Source organism: Ptychodera flava, chromosome 5 (assembly GCF_041260155.1).
Source record: "Ptychodera flava strain L36383 chromosome 5, AS_Pfla_20210202, whole genome shotgun sequence".
In the NCBI taxonomy this organism is placed as follows: Eukaryota; Metazoa; Hemichordata; class Enteropneusta; family Ptychoderidae; genus Ptychodera; species Ptychodera flava.
The window spans coordinates 3,693,625-3,705,610 of record NC_091932.1 but is presented as its reverse complement, the minus strand read 5'-3'; the positions used below and the strand labels follow the sequence as shown (position 1 = coordinate 3,705,610).

The 11,986-nt window shown below is 39.0% G+C and overlaps 1 long non-coding RNA gene across 1 annotated transcript; it reads left to right on the top strand.

The window, feature by feature from the left end:
- The first annotated feature begins 158 nt into the window (after positions 1–158).
- Positions 159–11,692, top strand: LOC139132779 (uncharacterized). Its single transcript, XR_011552437.1, has 3 exons — positions 159–275; positions 3,235–3,337; positions 11,598–11,692. It is a non-coding gene; the product is annotated as an uncharacterized lncRNA (long non-coding RNA).
- Positions 11,693–11,986: the final 294 nt, after the last annotated feature.

Sequence of the window (11,986 nt, the reverse complement as noted above, 5' to 3'; positions counted from 1 at the left end):
ACTTTAACCCCTTCGACGCATGCGCAGATAGGGAACGCACAGCATTCTGGGGGAACAACCGGCATTACGCATGTTAATTTTATGCCATGTTGACTCAAATAACTGTTGACACCTCTCTTGCTCAACTTTTATTATAAGCAAGGCAATAGAAACACGGGATATAACAAAAGAACTGGCAGTGTTGCTCGACCGTTTTGTGGAGGGACCGTGAACAAATACAGAAGACTGAATGCCCATTGGTCCCAGTGGAGGATTTCTGGAGAAGGAGTGAACATGTAAGTATCTTCATGATATTCTCATTTTCAGGACACCTTCAGGAATGGGAAATTCGAAAAGGTGCCCTGCCCTTAATATAGAGGTGTCCTTAACCCTTTGAGCGCCAAAGTCAATTTTTCTGGCATTTACAAAATATACCTCATTCATTTTTTAACATTTTGCCAAATGTTTGATAAAAAACGAGCCAATAATAAAATGTGATGTTCATTTGATCCAAATTATAAAAAAAACCCTGACAATTTCATAAAAATTGACAAAATGTTGCACTAAAGTTTTGATGGGAAAAATTGCAGCACTCAAAGGGTTAATAGACGGGTGAAATTCTACTTAAAGTGTAACTTTGTGTTTGATAAATCTGTCCTTAATAAAGATGTGTCCTGATTAGAGAGGTGTCTGTACGGACAGGTTTCACTATAAATCTACTCTCAGTAAATTGTACCTTATGTAATTTTCGACATTATAGTCACAAAACTAGTAAAGATGCACTGTTGTTTTTTTCCGTTAGATGGTCAATTTAAAGAAGCATTAAATGTGGAATTTTCAATTAAGATAAAACCCAGGGTGCTGTTTGAAGTCATTTCATCAGTACAGAATCCTGGAGGGGGATTTCCTGCCACTGGGAATGGTTGATGAAAATTTAAGCATTTTTTCTTGTGACTCTTCTGAGCATGGCTTTCATACCCAGGTACAATTTATAAACTGGTATGTAAAGATCATCATGTTAGGTACTTTGTCTTCATGTAATATGACATGACTGTATTGAAGATCAATAGCATTGTATGTGGATGAAAAGTGTTTTCCAGGTGGCCACATGTACTCTCTGACTCTTTAGGACTACCTAAGTTACTATTAATGAGATATATTGTCTGTAAGACAGCTCATCACTCTTGCCAGAGTCACAGCTGTCAAAATGATAAAAGAAATAATAATTTTGGGAATAATTTTAATGATGTCGTTCTGAAAACGAGGTAAATACAGAAAAAAGTAACAACTAACTGTTAGCACATTATCATATGAATAAAGCAGTGACCTCCCTAGATGTAGAGTCTAGCTGAGCCTTAACAAGATCTTATCTCTTTATTTTTTTCGTTTTACTCGTTTTGCATTTGGAACAGTGTACCCCATATCAGTTGGAAGTTCACACACAAAGTCTTTCTCTGTGCTTTCATGAACATGCCAATGACTTATTCAGTGGCACATGCACATCCAGTTGTTGTTCATCATGTCTTTAAATATATTGTATAAACATATGCAGTTCAGTAAAATGTGTGTTTCAACTTTGTACCGTTACATGCTGTTCATTACTGCAATTGGTACTGCAGCTCCCAGAAGTATTTTATTGCAATTCCATTGTCCTCTACAAAACCTAGGGAACCTGTCATCATTATTCACTTTTGAACTTTATACAGGCATATTCAAGTCAACGCCAGCTAGTTCACTTGGAACATAAAGCCAGCTACGCTTGCAAGAATTCTACTTGACTACAATCCGGCATTACTTGTTACTTGCCCCAGTTTCTATCCGTTGACTATTTCACTATCATTATTGTCATCCTCTACCATATATGGCCTTGCCAAACAATTATGTTGCCAACATGACATAAGCAGTCATGAAAGATTGTATGTGATAGCACCCTCTCTATACAGCCATTTGTGTATTTTCCATGTTCTGATCCCATTTATTTAAATGAACACATAGGCGTTTTCAGGATATGTCACCACTTCTATTCAAAGAGAAAAGGGAAAATTTGCCATTTTGGAACTTTTGGACTTGGAAACTGCATTTTATTCATTTGTACACTTTTATTAGCACATTGACAGTTTTAGATGAATGTAGATGGGGTGCTACATCATAGACAATGACTTGTTTTTACAGTGAAAGACAGCTGAGAATGAACAATGAAATTGATCTAAATGTCAAAACACATGTAATTACTTTGAGAACTTGTTTCTGAATTTGTCACATAGCAGTGACACTGATCAAAGGACTGCATATTGACTATAATGAAACACACTGGGGAGTATGTCTTGTACACTTTAGATACAGGCTATCATAGGGTATAACATTGCTGTAACATTGGTTCATGTTTAATTACGGAGAATCATTCAAAAAAAATAGCACTTTAGGGTTGCTGTTGGATTACTGATTTTGTTTAAAAGTTTACATAACAGATATTACCTGTTGTTTGTTTTAGTTTGTGAGATGAAATACCGCTGATTTACTTTGTGAGATGAAATACTGCTGATTTACTTTGTGAGATGAAATACCGCTGATTTCACATGATTCTGAACAATATTGAACTTATGACATTTGAGAGTGTTTATGAAAGCACCGTTTTGAGGCAACTTTAATCAATATCAATCATTGTTGAGAAACAGCTAACATATTAGAAAATTGTTTATTTTTATCAAAGTGGAAATATTTTAGAGTTATGCAAGCAACTCTAGAATTAGATGTCAACTTTATTTTGTTTGACCCCATGATAGTATGTCAAAGGATGTATCAACTTAAAGCCCACTGATTTTACTTTTTGTAAATTATCAAAATGACACATGAAAATGTTGTTTTTTGTTTGTTACATTCATACTTAATGCATTTATTTCACACTAACACATTTACTTCATCCATGTTTGCAAAAATAAAATGTAGACAAAGGTGAAAGAAAGTGTGATAGACAATGATAAGTGATGAGTCCAAATCTAGAAGTCTGTGGACAAAAGTGTATGAAAGATATACAAGTGCAGATGACCAATAGACTAACTTCTGCCATTCGGATGGTAGTTTGGTAGAGAGAGCTTCCTTGATCTAATGTACCAGTAGATATGTAAGTTCTGTCAGGATGGGACTTCAAAGTTAATACACTTTTAATTATCTTCCAATACATTTTTGCTGATTTTCCAAGGATTTTTTCCATGCTTGAATGAGTAACATTTTTACATATTTTCACTCTGTATACAGTTGACAGTTTGGTGCGGATAATGGAGCTGATGTTTCAATACTCAATGTGACGCTGCAGATGGTAAATATCATTTGTGTGACGGTCAGTGGCATGAAATCGCAGGTATGTGTGTAGCATTGCTACAGAGTCAATTCATGTAACACTTTTATTATACATGCCTCAGGTATCAAACATCATACGCCCCATATGATTCAATGGTAACTTGTTGATGACATAGTGGGCTACATATACAGGGCTCGCGTTCACGTCTATTTCTTGCGTTTTCACGCAAAAATATGCTCTGTGCACGCAAATATTTGGTCACGGTGCGTGACCGGCACGCAAAAATCTGATAACCGGTATACCAACGCATAGCGCTACCAGTGACGTCGACGCCGCGCCTGCCATGCATTGTCACGATAATGTAGGTGCAGTAACCTAGCGACGGAAAATTTCGAGCTGCCTGAGCTAAATAAGCATCCTCCAGGCGCATACGTATGTACCTGATAACCAAAACAATAGACGCCACTCAATGCAACCATCCCCGTTTTCCAGACATTCTCATGCAAATTATCAAAATAAAATGTTTCAATTTAGAAAAATATGGCGACTTTATCGAACACGTTTTGAATCCTAGAGTAAACAACGACTATAAATCATGGCAGGCAGACAGCTATCGCTCTTTGAATTACACGTCGCTAAACGTCAAAAGACGGCAAAAAAGACCACTGAGGATAGTGCTGTGAGTGAGAGCCAGTCTAGTAACATCAAGCACGATGAAGTTACCGAAGGAACCAGTGATGTTCCACACAAGATACGCACGAAACGCTATCAGCGAGATTGGGAACGACAATTTAACTGGCTCACGCTTAGCGATGCATTGTCAGCTACCCCAAAATGCTCTGCAGGATTTGTGTCCGTGGCAAGAAGAAAAATAGATTCACCATAGGTTGCGACAACTATCAGCGATCAGCTCTTATCAACCATAGCGAAAGTAAAGACCATGCTGATGCAGTGAAAGAACTTGCCATGAAACGGAATTTCGTGACCGCGGTAAGCAATGCCAATAAAGCCAGCGAGGAGACTTTGATTGTTCAGTTACGAAGCGCATATTGGCTGATGAAAGAGGAAATGCCATCTCGATTATTTCCAAGTTTATTGACTTTGCAAAAGTTGAATGAGTGTCCGTCTGTAGTTGATGCAAACATCTATACGCATCATGATTGTGTGTCAGACATGCAGGATGCTATCGACAGCGTAATACGCGAGGATTTGCTGCAGATATCACACGCAGTCGAGTTATCGGTTTGCAACTCGACGAAAGCATTGACATCGCCGTGTACAAGAAGCTGGATCTGTATCTAAAGCTGGTCATTGATGGACGGGCACGGACTCGGTTTGCCGGGAATATTAATGTCCCTGACGGCAAAGCAGAGACCATATACAACGCGGTCATTCAGTACTTTCAGGACAACGACATTCCTATCAACAAACTAGTCGGACTTGGCAGCGATGGGGCAGCCGTAATGACAGGGCAGCGGAGTGGCGTTGGAGTTAGGCTGAAAGTTGATATTCCACACCTGATACACATTCACTGCGTGGCCCATCGACTCGCCCTTGTCAGTTCTCAAGCCGCGGCTTCAGTAACACTAATCGAACGATATCAGGAAACTGTAAACCAAGTTTTTCACTACTTTGACGCCTCAGCTCAACGATACGAACGTCTCCGAGCGCTTCAGGATGTGGTTGAAAGTACCACGTAACACTTAAAAAGCCAACTCCCGTGAGATGGCTATCGCTTGAGTCAGCAGTGAAAGCGATTGATAAATGTTGGCCAGCTATATGCCTAACTCTCGAGAATGACGCAACTACCAATGCCAAAGCCCATGGAATACTCACGAAAGTGAAGGAATATTCGTTCGTTGCAATTACCAAACTATTATTGGATGTGCTTCCAACCATTACGCGAGTTAGCAAGACATTTCAAACTCAAAACCTAGATCTTTCCGTTCCACGAGTGATGGTCTTATCAGCCATCGATAGTTTGACGGCGATACGTGATAATAACGATCTACTTGTTCGCGTAACCGACTTCAAGGCAAACATCCAACATTTCGACGGAGAACGTGCACGCTTTCGCGACGTCGAAGTCCTTCAGTCACACGATCAACGTCAAGTTCAATTTGATCGTGCTGTCACCGACTTCCTGAACAAACTCATCGACAACTTAAATACCCGATTTCCCATCAATGCCCTTGATGTCTTGTCCGCATTCGACATCATATTCAATCCCCAGCGTCTTCCAGCTGCACAGAGAGAGATCGCAAATTTCGGTACGGCGGCCCTGGAGACGATTGTGAACCACTTCGGACACCAGAACGGGCTTTTCGATGTGGCACTACTGAGAGCTGACTTTCTGCAGTTTAAATATCTCGCGAACGGATATCGTCAACTGCTATTGCCCGATTTCTGTGAGGAACTTATTATGAATCACAGAGCAACATTTCCCGACTTCGCATCCCTCGCGGAAATTGCGGTGTGCATTCCGATAACGAGCGTCGAATGTGAACGTGGCTTCTCGTGCCAGAACAGAATAAAATCAAAATTCAGAAGCTGCATAGGGGAAGGAAGGCTTCAGACTCTGATGCGTGTATCGATAGAGGGGCCAGATATGGCAGTGTTCGACTTCCGCCGTGCGCGAGAAATTTTTTTGGCTCAAAAACGAAGGCAGAAGCCTTGAGGTCGAGTTCAAAGGCGGTCACGGGACGATGATGATACTCTAGGGTCTCTCCTTGGTTTCGGTGTACGCCTAGCTGCTTCTGTAGGTTTTCAGAGGCAGCTCAGCGTACACCAAAATCAAGGAGAGATCCTAAACTATGATGATGAACATTCTCATAGGTCTGAACTTTTCCCCAGTGACTTGTGTTTATATTTCTTGTTGATGAAACAAATACGTATTAAATTCTTGATTTGAAGTTTGCAACCCGCACTTTCATCTTCTCCAAGCAAACAACAATGTAGTAGCGTGAGCACGTGTCAACTTCATAATGTATGTAAATGTTATTCACGTAGTTGTCTTTATACATAACAAAAGGATCTAGGCCGGGTTACATTCGCGATCGTTTTTTTTCAGTGGGCGATATGCGAAAATGTAGTCGGGTACTGCAGTGTATACCATTGTGTTTGAAAAAAAAAAATTCAACACAACCCCTTCCAAGGTACAAAGTATTTTATTCACCACATTGTTTAAAGCATTAGCGTCACTAGACAGTTCAATGTACGCATTAAAGTGGTTACTTACCTGCCAAGCCAGTTTGTCTATTGTTACTTTGTTGCACGTAATTGAAATTGGTATTCACGCAAATTTTTTTAGGGCTTTGCGTGCACTGCACGTGAAAAATAAAATTCGAACGCGAGCCCTGATATAGTGAGGGACTTATAGGTCTGTCCATCTGTCATTATCCTGAACAATCACTCAGACTTCATATATTACCACTTAACAGCAACTATGTAGTAATTGTTCATTATACCCAACTACTCACACAAGAAGACGACGAAGCCATGGGCATAGACATGGTAATACCAGCAGTCCTCCTAAGTTCAGTGATCTATTGTCTATTCTTAACCCTTTGCACCCTGACCCCCTGGTACTCTATGACGTCATCGGACATTTCTGTCCGAGCCGGGTTCAAAGGGTCAATCAGCCGTTAGGAGTTCACAAAATAAGAACTACTTTGTTTGCTTGCTCCTTGCAGAAATTGAGATTGTTACTTTCAAGAGTTCAAACGATGAATATCAACCAAAACAGCCCTGATTATCGTTTAGTCCAAATTATTATCGATATTAGCAATTACCGGCACTGTTTAAGCCAGTAAGGACAGAACTCTTGAACAGTGACAAGCGGTTATTTTTTCATGTACCATTTGCAAACAAGGGGATTGACCAAATAAACATCAGCAATATTTTGCATGATAAGAAAGTTGTGGAACAAATACCTCCATATTTTAAATTTCAAGAACCACCTATAGTTTCCTACTCATACACAAAAACCATTGGTAGGAAACTTTTTAACTATAACAATGGCTTGAAAAATTTCAACTTTCCATTAAACAACAGCAGAACTTGCAATTGCTTGTCATCCCCCTTTTGCTATAAACCACTTGGTCACATGCACGTCGATTTGTTTCACAATGCGATCAAATTTGGCCGTGTTAGAGGACTTTTTAGACTCCATAGACTCCCATGTATAAGGTAGTTCTCCATAGACTTCCATGTATAAGGCAGTTCTACATAGACTCCCATGTATTATAAGGCAGTTCTCCATAGACTCCCATTTATAAGGCCAAGAAAAAGAAAAATTTAGTTTCTCATCGTATTCATATTGCAAAAAGGATGCAGTGACTCAGTTTTTAGTCCCCACGGATGAAGTCCAGGGGGCTTATAGATTGGGTTGTGTCCGTCCGTCCGTCCGTCCATCCCTGAGTCCATCCGTTCACGCAGATATCGCAGACTTTTTGACAAAATGTCACGTGACCTTGGTGACCTTTGACCATAAATATACATATTTGTCCATAACTCAGTAACCACAAGTGCTATAACCTTCATATATGGTATGATGGGACACCTTATGACGCCACATATTGTACCTCATTAACCTTTTGAACCCGGTTCAGACATAAATGTCTGATGACATCATAGAGTACCAGGGGATCAGGGTACAAAGGGTTAATTATGCGGATATCTAATTTTGAGCCAGCCAATAGAGCTAGAGGTCTGATTTTTGGTATATAGGGATAACTTAGCAATACAACTTTTTTGAAAAAATGTCATGTGACCTCAATGACCTTTGACCTCAAATATACATATTTGTCCATAACTCAGTAACCACAAGTTCTACACCCTTCATATTAGTATGATGGGAGTCCTTATGACGCTACATATTGTACCTCATTAATTATACGCATATCTGTTTTGAGTGAGCCAATTGAGCTAGACGTCTGATTTTTGGTATATAGGGATAACTTAGCAATACAATTTTTTTGACAAAATGTCACGTGACCTCAATGACCTTTGACCTCAAATATACATATTTGTCCATAACTCAGTAACCACAAGTGCTACACCCTTCATATATGGTATGATGGGACACCTTATGACGCCACATATTGTACCTCATTAATTATGTGCATATCTAATTTTGAGCGAGCCAATACTGTGTTAGCGCTGGGTTTGGAAAGCTGTTAGCCACTGTGGCGAATAGTTTCAAATTTTATTAGCCACAGACAAATTTTATTAGCCACACATTTTTACGAAAACAAAGCTTTCTATAATGCTATAATCTCCAATGTCGGTTGCATGCACAAGAATAAACTATCAACACAACAACCTGGTATCCAATTGTCTTCATTTTAACACTGGAAATTGCTTGATTCTGGACCGCGATGCAAATCGACAGCAGCACGCAACGTTGAGACCACGATTAAAGTGAACTGCAACACGGAAGGTTGGGACCGCGATGCAAATCAACAGCATGACAGCAACACTGAACGTTCGGACTGCGATTAAAATAGAAGTTTGGTTACACGTAATTACGTTCCATCAGTACACGTAGCGTCTTTGTCACGTCATACAAGACGTCGCATACATGTGGCACAGACGTTCGGAACGTCATCAAACGACACTTCTACACGTAGTCTTAATTACGAGTAGTAATTTTTAGATTTTCTTGGTGATTTGCGGGAATTTAGACAGGAAATCTCGTTAAGTATGAGTATCATTGTAAATTAGCAAACATCTTTGACATCAGAAAATTCCGTAGAGTTCACCTGCACAAGACGTACGTGCTATGATTTCCTGACATAAATGAAATGTTGTCGTCTAATTCAACTTTTTACCTGAAGCTGTCACAAAGATTTCCGTAAACCACATAAATAGCTGTATTACAGAAAATCGATGATGCGAGGATACAACGAGCTTGAATAGTCCTTGCGTAGAAAAATTAATTGTTTCTTAAAACTTAGACGATTTCGATTTCGATTATTTCGTATGTTTCTGAAAAAACAATACTGCAAAATCATCCAAAAAAATCACAATTGAGCATGGATACACGTACGCCACTGTGTGCCTTCAGACGTACACGTAATTAGATTATAACCTCTCTAATGAACAACAACATGGAACGTCGAGACCGTGATGCAAAGCGACAACAACAGGGAATGCGTCGTTGGGATGGCGATTTTAATGAACATCAATACGGGACCATGAGGACCGATGCAAATTGACAACCATTAAAATAAGACCTCGATTAAAATGCGCAACACGGAATGTCTAGACCAAAATGCGATGCAAATAAATTTCAACACCGAACGTTGTGACCACAATTAAAATGCGTATGTCTGCTGTAGCAAAAGTTTCAATTCTCGCGAGTGTTCGCTTTGCTTGCTGTACACTAGACAAAATGATGTCAAATTTATCGCGAGACTAGGGCTCGATTGCGTCTTCTGCCTGCATTTTCAATTCTCGCGATAGTCATTTATGTACATGCTGTGCACTATACAAATTGACGTCAAATCTCTCGCGAGACTTGGCTCGATTGCAATTGCGTACGTCTGAGAGAACAATACGGAAGTAGATATAGTTTTTTCGTGAATCGCCGAAAGAGAAGCGCAGATCAACAAAAGACTAAAAAACCCACGTTTTTGCTTATTTTGCGGAATTTTTTCAACAAAAATCACTTTCGCCACTGTGGCGAATTAGGATCGATTTTTCTTCGCCACTGCTGATTTCAATTCGCATTTGCGAACGTGGCGAATGGGCAGCGCGAACACAGCAATAGAGCTAGGTCTGATTTTTGGTATATAGGGATGACTTAGCAATACAATTTTTTTGACAAAATGTCACGTGACCTCAATGACCTTTGACCTGAAATATACATATTGTCCATAACTCAGTAAACACAAGTGCTACACCTTCATATTTGTATGATGGGAGACCTTATGATGCCACATACTGTACCTCATTGATTATGTGCATATGTAATTATGAACAAGCCAATAGAGCTGTTTATGTGATTTTTGCTGTAAAGGGATAACTATAGGATAGAAACTTTTTGACAAAATGTCATGTGACCTCAATGACCTTTTACCTAAAATATATGTTATGTCAATAAATAAGTAACCACAAGTGGTATGTCCTTTATATTTAGTAGGATGGGAGACCTTGTGACAACACACGCTTTACCTCATTAATTATGTACATTACATATCTAATTATGGGCAAGCGAATAGAGCTAGAGGTCTGATTTTTGCATATAGGATTAATTAGCAACACAATTTTTTTTCCAAAATATCATGTGACCTCAATGACCTTTGACCTTGATTTTAAATATATATGCATAACTCAGTAACCACAAGTTCTATACCCTTCAATTTTGATAGGATATTAGACCTTAAGATGTCACATCTTGTACCTCAATTATTGTGCGCATATGTATTTCTTGGCTGGCCTATGCAACAAAGGTCTGATCTTTTTTCCTGATTTAGAACCATAACTTAGACATGCCTCATGTGTTTCAAATTGGGAACAACGATATAGACCTATGTGCCCATAGATCTCAACATATACACTCCAGCGATACTTCTTAATGACCACATTTCCCTGCTCAATCAAGACTAATACTCCTATTACAAGTGGGGACTATGTCATGGTCAATGACTTGTATTTCGAAGATGTCAATTTTTTCACATTAAAAACATAAAAAGAGATATGGAGTACTATTTTTGCAGCTGTTTTTGCCATTTTGGTCAGGCCATCCTGAAATGAGCGATTAAATATTTCAACCTTCATCAACATGTGTTCACAAATAGTTATTCTCAACGTAACTCAGTGGAGCTATGTCAATTGGCCGTAAGTTTGCTTGTTTGGTCAAACACTTTGGGAAATCACTGCCATGTCTTTCTTTCCCTCATGAAAGAAACTATACACACGCAGGAAATTAGAAATACATTTCCACAAATGATAGCCTTACTCTAAGTCTAAGTCTAAAATGTAAAAAATGCATTTTGCTATATGGTTTGCACAGAATTACAGCATGTCAAACTTGAAACTCCCAGAGCTGCAGTGGCTTCATATGCCTTTTATCAACGTGACCATGTATAGTTATCAGCACAATTTCATGACATTTACTGCCAAAGGCTTGGAACACTTACGTTTATGCTTCATTTGTGTAAAATGAACAAAAGGATTTGTAATACAAATTGAAAACTCCATCCGAACTCACACATCAACCGTTATAGTCAGTTGTGATATTTTGTTGAAAGCTGCCTTGCATTGATTAGCTATGATCAAATGTTTGTGTAGACATATTTTTCCATTTCCCAAACAGGCTAACGATGTGATAGAAGAGCCATATGGTGAAGGGCCAGAAGAAAGTGCACTTTCATCAGCAGCATCTCAAGGACTTCAATATCCTCTCACAAATTTAAACCAGAGCATAGATCAAGTAAGTGGATAAGTTGTTGATTTGTTTTTTCTTTAACTCAAATTTGTTGTTTTTTCACAATACTGATTTAAACTTAATATGTATTAATACAGGGGACCTTTCTGCCTATGTGAAGCTGTTATCTTCTGCCTGAATGGGTTGCCACTTGACCTTTTCATTTGGTATTTTGCGACGTCACTTTTTGGTCAAACTGTGTTCGAAATGACTGATATGTCCTACAGTGCCCTCATCAAAAGGGTACACATTAATGAAATTAGAAATAAATTTCATGA